The following is a 22,320-nucleotide window of genomic DNA, read 5'->3' on the forward strand; positions in this document are numbered from 1 at the left end:
TCATTTATTTTGTTCTTTAAGTCCCCCTTATTAGTAAGATCATATGATATTTCTTTTCCATGTCTGACTTATTTCACTTAGCATAATATCCTCTAGGTCCATCCATGTCATTGCAAATGGTAAGATTTCAGGTATTTTTTATGGCTGAGTAATATTCCATAATATATACATATGTACCACATCTTTTTTATCTAATCATCTATTGATGGTCACTTCGGTTTTCCATATCTTGCCTATTGTAAATTGCACTGCAGTGGACATAAGGGTGCATACCTCTTTTCAAATTAGCGTTCTGGTTTTCTTCAGATAAATACCCAGAAGAGGACTTGCTGGGTCATAAGGAAGTTCTATTTTTAATTTTTTGAGGTACCTCCAAACTGTTTTCCATAGTGGCTGTGCCAATTTGCAATTGGGATGAGGATTCCCTTTTGTCCACATCCTTGCCAACACTTGTTTTTTTATTTATTGATGATAGACATTATGACAGGTATGAGGTAATATCTCATTGTGCTCATTGTGCTTTTTAATTAAATTTAGGTGACATTGGTTATTCAGATTATGTAGATTTCAAGTATACAATTTAATAATACACCAGATGTATGTAACATTGTGTGTCCACTACCCAAAGTTAAATTTCCTTCCACCACCATATGTTTCACCCATTTATACTCATCTGCCTTCTGCCTTCTCCCTTTCCCTCTGGTAACCTCTTAACTGTTGTCATTATGATTTTAATTTGCATTTTTCTGGGGGTGGCTCCATAGTGCAGTGGTTAGCACATCTGGTTCACATGCAGAAGGTCCTGGGTTCACACCCCAGCTGGAGCCACAGACCATACCCCGGGGATGCCAGACCTGGGTGCCTGCCACAAGCATGTGGGAGGAAATGCCTTGCCTTCAGAGATCTAGTTCTTAAGGGGAGATGGCAACATCCATAGGTCAGGGGTGGAAGTGGCAGGGAGGGAATTAAAGAGGGGAAAAAATTAAAAATAATAATAATAATTTGCATTTTTTTGATGATTAGTGACATTGAGCATCTTTTCATATGTCGATTGGCCATCTGTATGTCCTCTTTGAAAAAATACCCTTTAGAGTCCTCTGCCCATTTTTTAACTGGACTGCTTTTTTTTTTTTTTTTTGTATTGAGTTGTATGAATCCTTTATAAATTTTGGATATTAACTCTATATCAAATGTATCATTGACAAATATTCTCTCCCATTTAGTAGATTTTCTTTTCATTTTGTTGATGGTTTTCTTTGTTGCGCAAAACCTTTAGTTTGATGTGATGTGTTCCCATTTTTTGTTTGTTTGTTTGTTTCTTTTGCCTGAGAAAATTTATCAAAAACGTATTACTAAGAACAATGTTAGAGAGTTTCCTGCCTATGTTTTCTTCTAGGAGTTTTATGGTTTGGGGTCTTACATTTAAGTCTTTAATCCATTTTGAGTTTATTCTTGTGCATGGTGTAACAAAATGGCCTAGTTTCATTTTCTTGCATGTAGCTATCCAGTTTTCCAAATACCATTTATTGAATACACTGTATTTTCTTGCCTCCTTTGTCATACATTAATTGACCACATAGGAATAAATTTATTTCTAAGTGTGTATTCTGTTCTGTTGACCTATGTGTCTGTTTTTATGCTAGTAGCTTGCTGTTTTGATTACAATAGTCTTGTAGAATTGTTAAATAACAGGGAGCATAATATAGCCACTTTTGTTCTTTCTCAAGACTGTCATGGCTATTTGAGTTCTTTTGCGATTCCATATAAATTTTAGGATTATTCGTTCTAGTTCTGTGACAAATGCCATGGGTATTTTGATAAGGATTGCATTGAGTCCATAGACTGTTTTGGGTAGTATAAACATTTTAATGATGTTAATTCTTCCTATCTATGAGCATGATATATGTTTCCACTTATTTGCATTTTCTTCAATTTCTTTCTTCAATGTCTTATTATTTTCCAAGTACGGGTCTTTTACCTTTTTATTCCTAAGTATTTTTTTTTGATACAATTGTAAATGAGATTATTCTCATAATTTCTCTTTCTGATAGTTTGCTATTGGTGTATAAAAACACCATCAATTTCTGAATATTTATTTTGTATACTGAATTCATTTATCAGTTACAATGATTTTTTATAAAATCTTTAGGGTTCTTGATATACATACAGTATCATGTCATCTGAAAATAATGATAGTTTTACTTCTTCCTTTCCAATCTGAATACCTTTTATTTTTTATCTTGTTGGAATGCTGTGTCCAGGACTTCCAATATTATGTTGAATAAAAGTGGCAAAAGTGGACATCCTTATCTTGTTTCTGATCTTAAGGAAAACACTTTTAGTTTTCTCCCATTGAGTATGATGTTAGCTGTGGGTTTGTCATATACAGTTGTTCTTATGTTGAGGTATGTTCCCTCTATTCTCATTTTGCTGAGAATTTTTATCATAAATAAATGCTGAAATTTGTCAAACTTTTTTTCCTGCAGCTATTGATATGGTCATATGATTTTTATCTTTTGATTTATTAATGTGGTTTATTACATTAATTGATTTACAAATATTGAACCAGCCTTGCATACAAGTAATAAGTCCAACTTGATCATGTAATATGATCTTTTTAATTTCTTGCTGAATTCACTCTGCTAACGTTTTGTTGAGAGTTTTTGCATTTATGTTTATCAGAGATATCAGCCTATAATTTTCTTTTTCTGTAATACCTTTGTCTAGTTTTGAAATCAGGGTAATGTTTACCTTGTAAATGAGCTTAGGATCCTTTCCTCCTCTTAAAATTTTTGGAATAGTTTGAGAAACATAGGTGTTAATTCTTCTTTGGCTGTTTTGTAAAATTCACCTGTGAAACCATCTGGTCTACAATTTTTGTTTGTTGAGAGTTTTTTGATTACGACTCAGCGTCGTTAGTAATAATCAGTCAGTTCAGATTTTCTTTTTATTCTTAACTCAGCCTTAGAAGATTGTATATTTCTTAGAATGTATCCATTCTAAGAATGTATCCATTTTTTTTCCAAATAGACCAATGTGATGCATACAATTGTTTGTAGTATTTTCTTATATATTTTTTGTCACTTCTGTTCTTTCATTTCTGATTTTATTTATTTGGGTCCTCTATCTTTTTTTCTCAATGAATCTGGTTTAAGGTTTATCAATTTTATTTATTTTTTCAAAGAAAGACTTCTTGGTTTCATTGATCTTTTGTATTGTTTTTAGACTACATTTATTTCTGCTCTGATCTTTATTATTTCCTTCCTTCTACTTACTGTGGGCTTTGTTTGCTGTTCTTTCTCTAGTTTCTTTAAGTGTAAGAATAGATTGTTTATTTGATATTTGTTTTGTTTATTATTTTTTATTATTTTTTGTATCGCTATGAATTTCCCTTTTAGAACTGCTTGCACTATGTTCCATATTCAGTCAGAGTCACCGTGTTTTCATTTTTATTTGTTTCAAGGTATTTTTTGATTTCTTCCTTGATCTAATTTTTAATGGATTAATTGTTTAGTGGCATATTATTTAACCTTCAGTTGTTTGAGTGTTTTTCTTGTAATTTATTTCTAGTTTCACAATATTGTGGTTAGAGAAGATGTTTGATATGATTTCGGTCTTCCTAAATTTATTGAGACTGTTTTGTGGCCTAATATGTGGTCTATCTTAGAAAATGTTCCATTCACACTTGATAAGAATGAATTTTCTACGGCTTGGGGTATAATACTCGAAAAATATCAATTCAATCCATCTGGTCTAGTGTGTCATTTAAGGCTGCTGTTTCTTCGTTGATTTTCTGTTAGAAAGATCTGTCTATTTGTGTCAATGGGGTGTTAAACTTCCCTACTATGCTATATTACTGTCAATCACTCCCTTTATGTTTGTCAACATTTGTTTTGTATATTTAGGTGCTCCTATGTCGGGGGCATAAATATTTACTAGGGTTATATACTCTTGGTGGATTGATCCCTTTATCATTCTGAAATGGCCTTTGTCTCTTACAGCCTTTGTTTTATCTGAGGTTAGTATTGCTACCCCTGTTTTTTTCTTTTTTCTTTTTTTTCTTTCTTTATTTTCAGTCTGTGTGTTTTTCTTCAATATGAAATATGTCTCTTGTAGATAGCATATGTATGGGTCTTGTTTTCTTATCAATTCAGCTATCCTATATCTTTTTTTTGGAATATTTAATTCATTTACATTAAAAGTTATTATTGATAGGTACAGAGTTCTTGCTATTTTATTACTCATTTTTATTTTCTACCCCCCTTCTTCTTCTTAAAGAAGTCCATTTAACATTTCTTGTAGTGCTAAAATGATGTTAATAAATTCCTTTAGCTTTTTATTGTCTGGAAAGCTCTTTATCTCACATTCGATTTTAATTGATAGCCTTGCTGAGTAGAGTAGTCTTGGATGTAGATCCTAACTTGTCATCATTTTAAAGACTTCATTCCAATCCCTTCTGGCCTGCAAAGTTTCTGTTGAGATATCAGCCCACAACCTTATGGGAGCTCCTTTGTAGGTGACTAATTACTTTTCTGTTGCTGCTTTTAGGTTTCTTTCTTAGTCTTTAAACTCTGCCAGTTTAATTATGATGGATGTGTCTTGGTGTTTGCCTGTTTGGGTTCATCTTTTTTGAAATTATTTGTGCTTCCTGGACTTGTATGTCTATTTCTTTCACCAGGTAAGGGAAGTTTTCATTTATTACTTCTTCAAAAACATTCTCAATCCCTTGATCTCTCTCTTCTTTTTCTGGTACCCCTAAGATCTGAATGTTGTTATGTTTGATGTTAGACCAGAGGTCCTTTAAATTATCCTCATTCTTTTAAAATTTTTTTTTTCTATTCTGATTCTATGATTTCCACTGCCTTGTTTTCGAAGTAGCTGATTTGATTCTAAACTTCATTTAATCTATTGTTGATTCCTTCTATTCTTTGTTTTGGTTATTGTGTTCTTTATTTCTGATTGTTTTTTTCCCCCTCCATGGATTCTATGTCCTTTTTTATGCTTACTATCTATCTCTTTGTTGAAGTTGTCTCTGAAATCATCTATTCTTCCTCTGAGTTCATCGAGGATCCTTATAATCAGTCTTTTGAAATTCATATCTGGTAGGTTGCTTGACTCCATTTTATTTAGTTCTTTTTCTGGACCTTTCTCTTGCTCTTCATTTGAGACAGGTTTCCTTGTTTAATCATGTTGGCTGGCTCTCTGTGTTCATTGCCATGTATTAGGTAGATCTGCTATGACTTCTAGTCTCAGCCATTTGTAGTAGAAGCCCAGTCTCCCTGAACACTTGTACCAGGTGCTCTAGGAGTGTCCCTTGTGTGTCCTCCTATTGTAGTTGATCCTTGATTGCTAGTGACATCTCAGTGGGTGGGACTTACTCTTAGATTGACTTGCATGAGAACTGTCTATGCCCACAGCACACGAGCTACTGTCTGGGGGCAGTCTCCTTAGAGTGGGATTTATACTAGTGGGCTCATGTGCCTGTTGAGACCACTCTAGGTATGCCTTTTGCGGGGCCAATCAAGTGGTGCTCTGTTGTGGTCTGATGCCAGCCTCTGGGTGTGTTGGTTCTGGAGACTTTTGGGAGGAGCTCCCATGCAGGCCAGTTCAGCTGCTGCCTGTGACTGGCCTGAGGCTACTTCATAGAAACTATGAAGCTATCTGCATTTGGTCACTGCCTAAGCTGGACCTAGAGATACACGAGATAAGTTACACTGTGAACTCAGGCCTGTTGGTACCAGTACTGGGCTTGGGGTAGCTTAGCAAAGACCCAGGTCTCCCCGAGGCCTGAGGCTACTTACCAGATGCCTCAGGCCTTGGGGAGACCTAGGGCTTGACATAGGCAAGATGGTGCCCACCTACAGGTTGTACAGAAGGAGAGCTCAACACAGGGATAAAGGCAGCTATCCCTCTAGGGCTTTCCCTGAAGCCACACAACTCAGTCTTTCCCTGTATTTCTCTGTTGCCTCCCAAGATGCTGTCCCTCCGTTGGAGCTTAGGGTGAGTGCCTGTGAGCAAATGAGTCTGTGCATGGGCCCTTTAAAGGGACACCTGTGTTTCCAGCCTTTCATTTCACCCGGATCACCAGAATCTTCACTAATTTTCACAGCCAGGTTTTGTGGGGGCTCTTCTTTCCAGCACTGGACACTTGAGCTGGACAACCCCTAGATCTTCGAGGAGGACCTCCACAGCCGAGATCTCCCTCCCGATGATCAAACACTACACATGGATGTAGGACCATCCTATTTTGTGTCTCCAACCCTCCTACCAATCTCATGTGGCCTCTTCTTTATATCCTTAGTTATAATAAGTACCATGTTCAGCTAGTCTATTAATGTTCCTCCAAGTGGATTATTCTATAATTTAGTTGTAATTTTAATGCTGTCATGGGAAGCAAGCATTGCATTTCTCTACTCCACCATCCTGACTGGAACTCCCATTGGATCTTTTTAAAGTTTTAAATTAGTATTTATGAAAGCTTCATTTTTAAGCACATCAGATTCATCATTATTATGAAGAATTTATGTTTTCTTCATTTTTCAAAAGAATGCATAGCTGCACAGGTGGAAAATATTACTTGACATACTACCAAAAGCATACAATATAAAAATCAAAAAGGTACTAGAAAATGACAAACAAGCATAAATGTTGAATATGTCAAAATAAAAAAGATCACATAAATAATTAATTATATTTTATTATAATAAGTTTATTTATGCTATTTTGCTAAAGTTGATATTAACATGACTTCTTATAACAAATTTTAATCCCAAACTAATTACTGCTATTAATGGAAGAAGAAAAAATTAGATTTTTTCTTTTCTTTTTGATATTTATGTCAATATATCTTTCATAAAGTATCATTTCATAAAGTATATATTGACTATGTCAAACATGACAATAAAATTAATTCTAGTACAACAACAATAGGATATGTAATTATAAAACTAGGGAACTTAGTAAATAACCACCTCTGTAAAATCTTTTATAACTATCTTAATTATGTAATTAAAATTAAAAGGGTCAATATTATCTAATTTCTAAATTTTTACATGATACATGGAGATAGAAAATCAACTATCATTCATCCTTACTATGTAATTATACTTTCCTTAAAATAGTGCATATGTACTAATGTACTTATCTTTAAAGAATAATTTCTATGTAGTTTTGGGAAAGAAGTGTTTCAAAACAAAATGAGTAATTAAATTGTTTTATTTTTGGAATAAAAATAAATTATGCCATTAAATATATTGCTATTTCTAAATTAATTTAGAAAAAAATTTGATTGCTTTACTTTAGGATTCTAAAGAATACACGGTTTTTGTACGTATAATAGTAATATCACCAAAATAGCTTTTCAAATAGTCAGCGTTATTAACTGAGAAATGATATATGTTAAACTAATTTTAAGTTATATGAAATATACAATTCTTATAGAACTATATAATTCAAACTATTTTATCAATTATAGAGTTCTAACATTTCACATAGCAGGTTAAAACAGGGAAATGGTGCCATTCTGGTATCTTTTATCCACCATTAATGAAAATAGCTTAGTATCCACCCACAACTTGCCCTGCTCTTCATCACCAACCTATTAATAATTTGCAATACTGTGGTCCTGAGATTTGAAAACACACCATTAACATGAAATTCTTTCACTGAGTTTTAATGCATACAATTTGAGAAACAGACATATATACAATAAGGTATATTATGAGATTTATATTTTCTATGTATTTTCAAATCAATACTAATTTTCTCTTTCAGATTCAAATTTTAAATTAAAAGTATAACTTTACCTGATGAATTGTTACATTTAAAAAGATAATTTGCGATATTAAATGAGTTAATAAAAGTCTTATTCTTTAACGTCATGATAATTTTGGGAATATCTTTACTGGAGTTTTCATTTGATTAGTAACTAAGGGATTACAAAAAAATATAACATTCTGAAAAAAACATGTTTCATAACAAGCTTTTTATATTAATTTAAATTAGTATATTCTATTTCTATTTTCTAAACTCTAATCAATTTCTACAAAAATACTTTATTTTTCTCTATATAATTTTGACATTGAATTCATGAGTATATACATAAAACTTGTATTCTTTATAGAATATTAATGTACTGTATTTTTATAAAGTACTATTTCTTCTGGACACTACTACCAATCATTCTTTCCATTAAAAAATAGAAATCACTGTACGTATAACTATTAAGGTAATTCACAGTATGTAAAGTAGTTTATAAAAATTTTCTCAGACTTTCTTTCTAATAAAATATGCTGTGGCAGAATGCCTAATACAAAGTGAAATGTTTATTTTTTAATTTTATTTAAATATTTGGTCAGTATTTAAAAATTCTTGAGTCATTATAACTTTTCTGTTAAAATCTGAAGTTTGTGCATAAATTATTAATCGATGGTTAATTTTTTTCAAAATGTCAATAGTAATCATAAATATTTTCCTTTACAGGAGGCAATGATTCATTTTTAAACATTTGTATATATTTATATATCTCACTCTATAAATAAAAATATATGTGTGTATATATATATATATATATATATATATATATATATATATTTACCTATGCAGACTGAAACTTGTTCTGATTGGTAAGAATTTAACATAAGCGAGGTCCATTGAGGACATTTGCTTTTCAAAATACTTAAATGGTTTTACTAAACTTTATAATAGTATATATATTGTAGTGAAATGCTTAATGTTGTGGGTGAAAACCTTTAATAATAAGGTATCCAAAATAATTCAAGTCAAAGTAGTGAAAATCAGGAAAGCATTCAGGAGCGTTTAGAAATATAAAAGACATGTGGGCTATGGTAAAAATACAGACACTTTAATGGTGTAGTTTGAGCTGTGGCCAGAGGATCTTCAACCAATATGACCTGAATAAATGTGAAATTAAGATTTCCCTCACACCTTGGGCAGTCTCATTTGACGTATTATAAATGGGTAGGCCAGATGGTGTTTCAGCAAACAATCAGCTTCTATTGCAAACCTGTCCTCTCTAACACATACACATACAAGACAAAGCTGCTAAACTATCAAACTCTGTCTGAATAATGATAGAAACTAAAATGCACTACACTTTTATAAATAGATTATATTACTTTTTAGAAAACACATTATATGTAGCAACCTAAAATGTTGTAAATGATCTCCAATATTTTTATGGAGTCATGCTACCAAAACAGAGTTAACTAAATTTAGGGATCTTTTTGAATGGTATACATGTGTTTTTCTTGAATTAATTCTGATATTCACAATGGTTAGTAGCCCAATAATTTCAGCTGGATAGTGTCGCTAAGAAAGTTTAAATATAGCCACACAGTACAGATTCTGTTGCATTACAGAGACAATGTTGCATTCCACTTTTCTGCATGTTTTTAAAAAACTAATGTAATAGACTCTGGAGCCAGAATATAAATCCAAATCCTAAATCTGCAAATTAATCTGTACATTCTTGGCACATTCACTTAAATTTTTGGTGGCTCAGTTTCTTCTGAAAAATGGGTACCCAGGAGTGGATTAATATCACATTTGCAAATTGTTTTCAGATATTTAGTGAAAGAAAATCAATTTCAAATAGAACGATTACTATTTTACTAATGTCCACCTATTTCTTCCATGTATTAAATAAATTTTAGAAAGGCACATCACAAAATAAATTTTAATCATTTTGCAAGTCTTTTCAAAATACACGATTCTTATTTCAGGATTGTTCTTTTCAGTGTGGGTTTTAAATTGGTCTTCCAGGGAAAACAAAAATTTTCTCTGAGCAATCACTCTAAGTTAATAACTGTAATGTGTTAATAATGTCCCACTAAACAAACTAAAGTCATGTATATGATGCCAAAATGTGTGAGTTCAATAAAACAAACTGCATCCTTTTCCTTTGATCCTCTGTTTATACCATATCTAATTGTTATGACTGAAATCATAATATAGACACATATTTATGTTTCTATTATTTTTGTTGTTGTTGATTTTGTTAGATTTTCATGTTTTAGTTTAACAATATAGAGTTTTAAGTTTTGACTGTTATTTCATTGACATAAAGATTATGTCATATTAATTTTTATATCTCTAATGCCTAGTACAATGCAATCTGTTGAATGAATAAACAAATCAAACAAATCAATCAAAATAGGTCTGAGATTAAATTAACCAATGAATTAACAGATCGTTTCTCTGAGTTTCTGAATAGCTCTCTGGTTTCCTGGGCGTTGAAAACTGATCTCTGGCCCTCTCCACTGTCTGGATCACTACCTGAAATGTTAGTCACAAATTTCTGTCCCCCTGTCTTTGTATACCAGTTATATGCCTCTGTTTCTTCTACTCATAGAAATGTAGTATACTATCTTATCCTTGAGTCTCTAGCAGCTTCTTCCATACTTGAAGTCAGTCTTCACTTCTTGGCCACAAGTTTGTCTTCATGAAAGCTGGTGCTGATAACCTTTCTCAGAGAATTTTATATGGACAAATATTACACAAGAAGCCAGGATGTGGGAAGAAAGACTTTTCAAGAAGCAGGTTCTCAAACATACAAAATCACTAATATGTCATGATGTATATAACAAAAGACCTGAGCTAAACTGATAGTAGGAGAGAACAGGTGGTTAATAACAGAGGAATAAAGACATAAACTAGGTTAATAAAACTACAAAATTTTAGAACAGAAATGTAGAGGTAGAATTACAAGGGTAAAGAATATACATTATTTTAGGTTTTTAATATTTAGCAAGACACAGATTATGACTATTCTGGATTTATAACTTTTTATGGGGGAAGCTGGAGGGGGAAAGAGAAGGAGGTGGGAAACACAGGTCTATAATTGACAGGAAAGATATTTTGTGTTGAAGGATCACAATCTGGACCTCATCCCCGCCCCCTCCCTCCCCTTTGCTCCATAGTGCCTTTATATTATGCATTTAGGCTTGAAAACTCTGGGCTTCAATTTTCATCCTCAAAATGAAGTTGGCAGGATTATGTGACTTCAGTGGTCATTCCTCATTTAACTTATTAAATTTGTAATCAATATTTTCAAGCTGAATATCCACAAACATAGTTGTATGGGGCCAGTTGTTATCTCAAATACAATTTTTAATATTTTAAATGTGTAATTATAAAATTAGGTTCTATGGCATTTTTGGCACGGTTATAAAGTCTTAAGTTTAAAAAACATCATTGTATATGATTACATGTGTATAAGTGCAAAAATTTATAACTGCAAAATAGGTGAAAATGGGTTTATGTCTTTTAACTACTCCTTAACTAACTTTGAGGTCTTGTTAAAATTACCCAAATATTCTGAGCTTCAATTTTCTTATATACCAAAAGGTAATAATAAATCTAACTGGCAGGTCTATTGTGACTTACTTATGTATTCAACAAATGTCAATATTTTCTTCAATTTGGAAGCCATGTAGGTTATACTGTTGCTAATTAGACTATTAATTTTATTAATAAGCGATTCTTTAGACATTTATCATAAATGTTTTCTAAAATCTGTTTTTTTTTTTTAGTCCTATGGATCCATCTGGCCATTCTACTAATCAGTCCATCTTTCCTTCTCATGCTCTTCTTTAAGAAAAAATCATCGATTAGTAGTATTAAAATGTAAATCTTCTTATCCCATTTCATTTGTCAATCCGGTAGCATTTCATTCAATTTCTCTCTCCTTGTTACAGTAACAATAACCTAATTTCCAAATAATTTAATTTCTCAATCCAATAGGTGGTTTGGGGCCCATATCTTATTGAATTCTATATTTTATTTGAAAAATATTGAATTGTTTCTTGAAACAATTATTGTGGCATGCAAAATACTCAAATAATATGACCCTTTCTGACTACTTTTTTTTTTTAATCTCTTTCTGTTGTGATTTCCTCTCCTTTAATCTTCTCCCTGCAGTAAATGCTTCCCAGAGTTCCATACTCAACTCTCTGATCCTATGCCTTTAAACCCTCCATTAAATTGACCTTGTATATGTTCATGGATTTAATTCTATCTACATCTTGAGAACTTACAAATCAAAACATTCAGCACAGTTTTCTTCTCCAGGATGTATATTCTTCAACTACATATTGGAAATTTTCATTGGAAAGCAGGTGAGCCCCTAAAATTCAACATATACAATCCTTAATTCATCATCTTTCCCACCAAATCTCCTTTCTCCTCCTCTCTCCAAATCCACTTAATAGTCAACATCCACCAATATTAACTTCTAAATTAGTCACATGTTTCTTCTATCTTTTATATTGCTTAATTATTTCATGACATGTTATTGAATCCAAGTTTTTAACATGATCTGCAAATCAGTCTAACTAATGGCTCTTGACACTGCCCTAACTTCATCTGTCACAAATCTTACTTATGCTCCTCCAACCTGCAATTGCATTTCATTTGTTGGACCTGAAAGCTATTCCTAAGATCTTTGCCACTGCTCATGTCCTTTATTCTTCTTCACTCATTCATCTCCACTCCACTTAGAGAGCTACCTTGTCTTCTTTAATTTTTGGCTTATTTACTCTACAAGATCTTCATTAAACTATGGCTGGGATTATAGGTTCTTCTTTCCATTTGTTATGTGTTTATATTTATTCATTTGGTTGTCAGGGTGCCCCAATATAATTGAAACAGAACTGTACCTAATTTGTTTGGTATTATCAGCATCCATCATAATTTCTAGGACATATTAAAGACTAAATATTTTCATTGTTACATGAATATGGGATGGGTAAATATATAAATATACAAACTACTGTTGTTTCAATCACTCTGCATCATTTTATTTTGTTCTTCTTTCGAATGGAGGAAATCGTAATCATAATTTCAGGAAAACTAGATCAATTTAAAGTTTATGTTTCATCAATTTAAGGGATTTCTGCTTTTCCTCTTTTACCCTAAAATGACCTCTAGTTATGAGGACTTACATAGATGTATAGATTTATAACATTAAGTAGACTAATGGTGTCTACTTGGTGCCCAGTCAATATTACCAATTTATGCTAGCACACACTGATATATATGTACATTGTCTTATCTAGTCCTCAGGAATGATCACTCCCCTATGTGGGAACCCAACGAACTGTCTAAATGTCCACATGTCCACGTGTCCTGTCCTTGACTTAACCTTAAAACACATTTATTACTGTCAGTCCATTTGGTGTATCCTTTAAAGACATGGAAAATTTTAAATGTTTTCCCATGCAAATCTTGGATAGCGAGACAGTGTTTTATGCCTTCTGTGTCTAGACACACCGTGACATCACTTTAATCTGCTACCTATCATTTTTCTTGAATAGACTCTGCCCAAGAACCAAGAGCACAGAATCTCTTCTCAAAGACCCCAATCGACATTGCTTCCACATATAGCTTATGCCTAGTCATGGCTTTCAAATTTAAAACACTTTTTTTCCTCTGCATGTTAACAACTTCTCCCCTGAGCAATAAATTTATCTTGGTAGTGGTACAAATGGAGGAATGTTTGTATTGAGGTAGAGAAGGAATATAGAAATTGATTGAGGTAGGGGAAAACAGGACATTGAAGTCATTCCAATAAAAATAGAAAATACTACTTTTAAAGAATCTCACGATGAAAGTTAAGTAGAATCATTTTGTCCAAGTTAGATACAATTATTTGTAATGTTTTCTGCTATTAACGTTTAGTTTTCTGATACTCATATTTTTATATGTTGTTTTTACATCCATTGACTCTTCAGCAACAGGATTGCACACATTTTGGCTGTGTTAATTTTTTCCTGCTGTCCTAGGACACTTATTTTGATTCTTCATGTCATAGGCTTAAGCTACATCTTATATTTACTTCATGAGAACTTAATTCTCTAAATAACAATTATTTCGTGCAAGCTATTTCACAGGACTCAGTTGAGACAACTAATTTAGAATTTGTTCTTTAACAACTTTTCTATGCCTTCCCTTTTTTATTGTGTGTGTGGAGATATATAATATGTATCTGTAATATATGTTCTTGTATTGTCATGTGCCTTAACCTCTGGATTATATAGTGAAAAACTAGGACCATAAAATAACTTAATTCAAATAAATATATCTGTTTCTTAAAATCTGGATTCTGTGTATATATACCAGTTGCTATATTACACTCTTTGAAAAAGAATCATATTATACGGCAAGCATTTTTCAATCATCTACAGTGGTCTTAAATATCCTTTGAAAATACAATTTATAAAGTTGTGTAGAATTATATATCATGAGATAAAGCATAACACTCCATTTCTTACTGTTAGACATTTAAGCCTTTTGAGCATTAGCTAGTTATAAATCAGGTTACACTGAACATTTCTTTACATGCATCATTGTCTAAAGTTTATTTTGTTACATTTTTATTTTGCTTTTTAATTAGGATAGATCTCAAGCTAAATAAAAATTTTGAGACAAAACATTGCTTACCTTAAATGATATATTTTTAAATGTTTTCTCTTTTGAATATTATATTTAAATTAAACAACTTGCTATCAAAAGAGAAAAAATGTGATGAAGAGAAGAAAAAACTAAATTATAATCAACTCCTGACTTTCCCTCATCCGTGATTAATCAGAAGATCCTTGGGCCAAGAAAGATAATCTATGTTAAATGTATAAAAAAATGTAACCTGAAGAATTAACATCAAGGGGAAAAATTAGATTATGAAACTTATTTTAAATATAGAACATGTTCTATCAATTATTAGTAATGCTTAATACATACAATGATTTTTTTAAAGAAATCATAAATTACTATTAGGAAAAAAATGTTTTAATTATAACCTAAAATTAGACTGTTTTCCTTTCATTTTTTAAAATTTTTATTTCCACAGAGATAGGATTTTTATCTCATAGCCAAATGAAAGCTGTAAATTGTTTCATCATACAGGGCATATGCAAATTATGCATGCAATATTTGCATGGCATTTTCACAGCAAAGTTAGTGTGAGAGTGCACCATCTGGTGTTGACAGTGTGAAAATGAAGACACAGTGTCCAGAGATCAAGTAAGCATAGGAACGTACTGGTACTGTTAAATGTATTTAATCCATCTAATACATTCATATTTGTGTTTACATTAATATATTCTACTTAACATGAAAGGTGAAAAAATAATATGAAGTATTATGTTTTCAAATTCTGATTGTATATTTTTGAACATTTTAAGAGATTCAATTAGATCGTTCAATCCAGAAATTATCAAGATTATTTGGAATGGATCTAAAACATATATTTGTATTTAAGTCTCTTACCACCTAAAATTTACTAATTGATGTCAATTTAAGTGTAGTCACAGGTATTTATTTATATCTTCCCTGAGAGAGCCCTTTGAGATCTATGGAGCTGTGATGTTAGAAATCTTTAACATGTTTCACTATTTAGATTGTTATTATAATTCTGAATAAGTCTTCACTTTGATAGACTGTCATGGTTGTCTCTTTCCTGGGTATAAAGAACATTATGCAAAGTCTTTAGGATGAACAGATGAGCAATTGGGGATACAGTGATAGAAGAATAGATATAAAAGTATAAAAAAAGGCTGGTTCATTTTTAGCAGTCAACTCATACTCCTAGTTGGTATGGGAAATACAGGGACATGGTACTCATTGTATATTCAGATGCGTGTAACAGGTGAATGCTGTATATACTATGTTTAATCCTGCCTTTTGGTTCTCTCTCCCCAGGGACATTGAGTACTCCTTGTAAATGTCACTTGCTTTCTCCTACGAACAGGAAATAGCTCAGGCCTGGTAAAAACCTAAAATTATCTTTCCCTACTACTGGAATTCCAAAAATGTAGGAATCTATGCAGATAAACATGGTTTATTTGTTTCATGGCATTTGATTTTCTAGTAATAGAGAAAGATAGTATAAAATAATCAACTTTTATCATTGGTTTGACCCGACATTAACAAAGCCCCATTTTTAACTACATGTGGATATATTACATATATAGATATTTATATATAATATATCTAATATAAATATAAATGCATAATGATCAAAAATATTATCTGGAGCAAGATTTCCTAGATTTAAATTCCAGGTCCACCACTTTCTGGCTGTGTGAACCTGATGTTATTTAACATATGTATACCTCATATCTTCAAAGGTATTACATGGTATGATAGGACCCATCTCATGGGGTTCTTGTAAGGAATAAAAAGAGTTAATAGGTATAATGTACTTGGTTAGCCTGGAACATAGTAAGTGCTTAAAAATATGTTTTTGAATATATGCTATTTAAATAGAAAAGGAATATAGGATAGCTGTGTATTTTATTGGTTGCTATAGGATTTATTTGATTTGAGAAAGGTTCACTTATACTCTTTTAAATCGCATCTTAACTTAGGACAAAATGAGGATAAACCTTGCCTCTTCAAAGTCACAAGACATTTTTCGTGACAGTTCTTAAACTGAGTTTTTACTAAAAATTTAATTAGAAAGATAAATAGCCTCTTATGAAAACTTATTTGAATGTTTTAAACATAATCCTTTAAACTAATGGGCACTGTAATATTAATCACCCATTCTTTTATTAAGCTAAGTGTTATTTTTAAATGAAACATTATCAGCATTGTAGGTGGACAACTTTTACAATCACTTCATTGTTGATAATATATTTCATATGTATATTTTAATAAGTAAACTCCATATAGCATTTGTATCTACTATATGCTAAAAGGCAGTAACATTACTAAAGCAAATTCATTTTGGACAATTTTTACTTTATATAATTCACTCTATATAAATTAATGGACACTACTATTTTTTTTTTTTACAAAGTTATGTTTAATTTTTTTATGGAATTAGGTTGTAAGACTATTGATCTAAGCACAGTCAAACAATTAATTCTCTGGGAGAGATATTTCTCAGCTCATTAGATTATATGTGTGATTCTTACAATTATAGTCTCAGCTGCCAAAATAGAAGCTTATTTCGGGGACCAAACAGATGGTGTAGAGAAATAATAGATGCCACGTGTCCTATTATAAGGTACACTGAGGCAAAAGATAGTTATGTCCCATCTAAGGTGTACATGCACACATATACACGTGAATATCATACATAACAGACATATAGGTATATATTTAAAATCGAGTTCTATACTGTCCCATGGATGTCACGTGTAGGGTAGTATAACACCCCACCCAAAATTCAAAACTTACTTAGATGTATAGACTAATGATACTGGCCACTCACTAATGAGAAATGAAAGGAACTTTATTATCCAGACATGAGACTTTTCAAGAGCAGAAAAGACACCAGCCAGTCCAAAGGGCAAGAGTGAAGGAAAATGGGTGACTTGGGCTTTCACTATGTTAGAAGGTAAGTCTAGGGAAGTGGTTCACATGCATGACCTAGGATCTGTCTGATTTGAAATTTCTGCCAGCATCAAGGAATGAAGACCACCCCAACATGGGAGAATGGAGCAAGTGAAGAGTGTGTGTGTGTGTGTGTAGGAGGGGGAGAACTGAATCTATCCATGTTCAAATATAAAAAATGATGTTTTCCTCTTTAGTAAACAGAGTTTCTCTTAAAAAAAAAAACTGGAACAAAATAAAATCACGTACTGAAGTTGTTACACAGCAAAAAATAATCCACAACTTTACAATGATTTAATTCTTAAAATATTTATGTAAATATGCAGCAGAATCACAGGCTATATAATTGTGTGTTTCCTGAGCAAAGGAAGAGTAATACATTGTTGTAAGACCTGGAGAAACGTATAATGACCTAACAATGTTTTAAAAGCTGTCAGGAATGGAGAAACTACACAGTAAGTATGGGGAGGGTTCCTAAGCTTGGAGAACATGTTTCTGTATCCTCTGTAGAGGGACATCGCAGATGGGAGATTAAGTTTAAAGAGCCGCAAATATCAGATTTCATCAGCAAGAGACAAATATGTATACGGATGCTACATTTTGAGAATGACTATTTGTTTTTGTTATATTTGTGTAACAGTCTGTTTCTATATACAGTATAAGAATTTCTTGAATCTGCTTACAAAAAATTACATATATAATTATATATATTAATACATAAGTATATTATATAATAATGTAATTATATATAATTTCAAGTGTCAGCAAAGGTAAGAAAATATAGAATTTAATATTAAACATTTGCCAGAAGGTTTCTCTTTTTCTAAAACATTCTCTGAATTCTAATTTTTATATATGACCTTCCGCAATGTTTTTATTTTTTAGTATCAATATTAAGTTATTATTTTAATGTCTGCAGTGTTATAATTTGCATATTAATAAGAATAAACCAGAGCATTGCATTGTAAATTCTTTTTTTAATTTTCTGTATATTATGTTTGACATCTTAAAAAAACCTATCTCCTTGGGGAGAGATTGCCCCTCTCAAGGCTAACTAATTTCTAAAGGTGATAGACTTTGCCTAGAGCACATCTTTCCCGAGTTTACACCCCCAAATGCCTCCTTATCTGACTCTTGCACCCCAAGACAATATTTCCCCCGCTCTAAATCATCTCAACGCCAGATACCAGGCAACTAGTGGCCACTGCTATAGCTTAAAGCCGGCCAGTATTATTCAAATTAGCCAATTCTACAATGTTTACTTTGCTCTGTCTTGTCTTTTCTGTGGAGACCCCAAAAAAGGCTCTGAGCCATATCTTCCATTGCCCCTTGCCCTTCCGCTTCTCTGTGAACACTGATGTCTTCCCCTATGGCCCTGTGTGACATGCAGTGCCCCTCATCCCTGTGTTGTGTGAGTACAAGAATCTTCTTCCTTCCAAAACTCATTCTCATTTTCTCCTGTGGCTGCAACAACTTTACCATCCCATATCCAACATGCACATTCTTAAAACAAATATTGTTTCACACATTTGTCCATGGAATTCTAGGGCCCCGGCGGATATGAACTCATGCTTTACAAATGTGGGTTTCCTGTTATCACTAAAGTTAGAAATCATCTGGATTTAATAAAGTACTGTTGAATTTATCAGAAACATATATAGACTAATTTTACTATGAATTTCTAAGAGATAAACGAGAATTCAGTGTTTTGCAAGTTTATTATTATAAAAATAATTAATAACTTCCTGTATCCAATTTTTTTTTATTTCTAGGAAAGGAGGTGAGTTGGATGGTTTGATTTTCTTCACTTGTCATTGTGGAGACAATGTTATACGAATGATACATGCCTTGAATTGTTTGACCTAAATATCGTTTGGAGTTTTATTATGTCCATAAACTAATAATGTTCACATTAGTCCAGTTTCAAAGTCACATAAAAACAATCTTCAAAATGTGTCATAGAAGATATAAGTATCCCAGTTTCTTAAATATATATATATATATGTATGTATGTGTGTATGTATGTATGAGAGAGAGAGAGAGGTGAAATGTGTTTCCAAGGTCATGAATCATAAAATATTGATAAAGTTTGTAGTAGTATAAACCGCAGAAGTCATTTACTCAATACTAATGTGGTTTCCAACACTGCTTACTGACAACTGACACATGGAATCAGCATTATTTCTCTGTATTGTCAGAGAAAGTTATTGCCACATGCAAGTTTACCGTGTTAGCACTACTGCATTTCTTTATTAACACTGATGCAGTGCTTATCGAAAACAGGGCATCCCGGTGTCACTGACTTTGCTTTGAGAGTCAGTGGCAAAGAATAGCACTTATCTGTAGAGTTCCAGTCCTGTGCATCTGATTTTACCTTTTCTGTTTTCTTAAAGGTTCTGAGATTGTTGTATATTCAACAATCAGCATACTTCTTGTTCCCCTTTACTCTCATCTGATCTCAGAAATCTTGTGAATGCCTGGACCTAATAATAAACTTGCAAAGTCTAGTATCTTCTTGACTTTGATTGAAACATTCATTTTCAAGAATTATACTCACCCATCAGCTATAGCACTGAGACCATAGTGTCTACGTCTCTTATTCCCTGACAGCATATTTTGAACATATAATCACCCTTGCTGAGTTCACTTTGACTCTTTAGAACAATTAAGTTAACAGTTAAACACATTGGTAAAATACTCTTTGCTCAGTTAATTGATGCTTTCTTTCACGTTTAGAGTTTAATAACCTGGATGACATTCTCCCCGAATGTAACCATAGTATGAACCCCACTATTATGGAGGGAACAGTTATATAACCTAGAAACAAAAAGTCTTCTTTTTACGCACACACAAAATCCCAATAAAATGTGTTGGTATTCTTTATTTTTGGTTTGAGGTATGTATTCTGTACCAAACAAGGCACACAGGATGATGGAAGTTTTTCAACTTCCTTTAATTTGCTCATCTCCCCCAAGCTTAACACCGAAGTGGCTGGGAACTCTCCTTATTTCTTGGAGGATCTAGTGGACATCATGGCTGTCTTCCAAGAAGTACTTCAGCCCTCCATGTTGTGAATGTGTTTTGAAGGGGATGGGCTTTGACTGGCCATCCTTGTCATGGTTATTGATTAGGAGATGACCCAAGGCCAGCCAAGTTTATGATTTTTACTTGATGACTATGAGAATTTTCTCTCTCACTCAAATTAGACAGTGAATAATATTGCTAAAACTTATTGTGCACTTACTATGTGCCAGATACCAAGTATTACAAGTATACTGTATGAACTGGCTTACTTAATTTCCAGGATATTCCTATCAGATTTGGGGCTTACTCAGATAATCCATCTGAGTAAGCTGAAGTATAATCCATATGAGTGAGCTGAAGTACGCAGAGGTATACAAGTAACATGTATAATCGATGGCTGAGCTGGACTGTGAACCCAGGCAGTCTAAAGCTAGGACTATGCTCTTGTCCAATCTACTGTCACAATTTTCTTTGTGTGAGAAAGATGAAGGCAGTAATCTTACTCAGAGAAGAAGCAACTTGAGAAAACCAAAGATAAATGGGAGAAGGTGAGTCCTAACTGAACAGTTCCTAAGTCTAGTCCACCTCTGAACTTTTCAATTTCAAAAATAAATCCTCTTTATAGTCTAAGCCAGTTTGAGTTGGATATTTCTGTTACTTGCAGCTAAAAAGCATTTTACTCTATCAATTAGAGTAAATTAGAGCCAGGAAGATACAGTTGCAAAGAACAGACTTTAACATGTTGACTTGGTTGAGCAGAAAAGGGAGCATGTAGGGCTCTGAGGACCTCTTTATTCCTGTGTGGCATCTAATAACCTTTGTTACACATTAATCATTAGTGACTTTCATCCAAGTAAGATAATGATATTCCCCTTCCTTCAGTGATTTTTTGGTGATGCATCTAAAACAGTTCAGAGTCACTGAATGCATGACTTTCCTCTTCCCTCAATGATTCAGAGATAGACCAGTTCAAAGAAAGATAAGGAGCTGTGATGGACATTGTGGAAGGGGCTGTCTCTCTCTCTCTTTCTGCATGTCAGGGAAGAACTATGCTGTTAGCAGCCATTTTTGTCCATGGAAAGACACCAGAAGATGAAGTGACAGTTAGATAAACACAGAACCAAAAATAGTGAAAACAGACAAAAGAGGAGGTTTCATTTCACTTCTCTACCTCAGAAATTTTTGATTACATGAGCCAATTAATCCCCGTGACACTGTCTGGTGGGTACTGTGGTGCCATCCAGAGTACGGTATGTGATACAGTGTGCCCTGCCCTCCAGTTTTACAGAAAACGCTTCCCCCGGGCACTCATTCTTTTTCTCACCTATGCCATCCAGTTTAATTTAGTCTTCCTTTTCCTCCTGAGTTCCAATTATTTATAAGCTTAGCCTCTTATTCAATTTGTCATGGCTATGGTAAATAAATCTGTGCATCTTGAGGATGGAAAAAGGTCAAAAAAGTGCTGACCATGGTATCCCATCATATTATCTAAAAGATAAGGTTTCAGTTTCAGTTTATCTATTACTGTGAATCGAACCACTCCAAACCTTCATGGCTTAAAATAGTAGCCATCTCTTATCTCTCGTAAGGTTCTGTGTTAACTAGATGGCATTTCTGTTGCACATCATGATGCTTACTAGGTCACTTGTGCAGCTGCATTCAACTGGAAACTGGGCTCAGTTCTCATCCATATGACCATCTTCCCCCTGGGGGGTTTTATCCTTCAGAACCTCTCCATGTAGTTTTTGTCTTCAATAGGAATGCCTAAATTTCCTACAGCATATAACTGGTCCCATGAGGAAAAATTTCAAGAGGCAAGCCCCAAAGGGCAAGGCTTGTCAAGCTTCTGCCTGCATCATTCTCGCTAATATCTACTGGCCAAAGCAAGTGACATGGCCAAGTCCAGAGTCAATATGTCAGCAACTATACAAGGGCAGA

The 22,320-nt window shown here is 33.0% G+C and overlaps 1 long non-coding RNA gene and 1 other non-coding gene across 2 annotated transcripts in view; one reads left to right on the forward strand and one right to left on the reverse strand.

Annotated features, from left to right (window-relative positions):
• LOC107509434 overlaps positions 1-22,320 on the reverse strand; it is a 687,588-nt gene that overhangs the window by 525,591 nt on the left and 139,677 nt on the right. The window lies entirely within an intron of this gene.
• Positions 755-828, forward strand: TRNAV-CAC. The gene has a single exon. It is a non-coding gene; the product is annotated as a tRNA-Val (tRNA).

The sequence above is a fragment of the Rousettus aegyptiacus genome, unplaced genomic scaffold (genome assembly GCF_014176215.1).
Source record: "Rousettus aegyptiacus isolate mRouAeg1 unplaced genomic scaffold, mRouAeg1.p scaffold_m13_p_11, whole genome shotgun sequence".
NCBI lineage: Eukaryota > Metazoa > Chordata > Mammalia > Chiroptera > Pteropodidae > Rousettus > Rousettus aegyptiacus.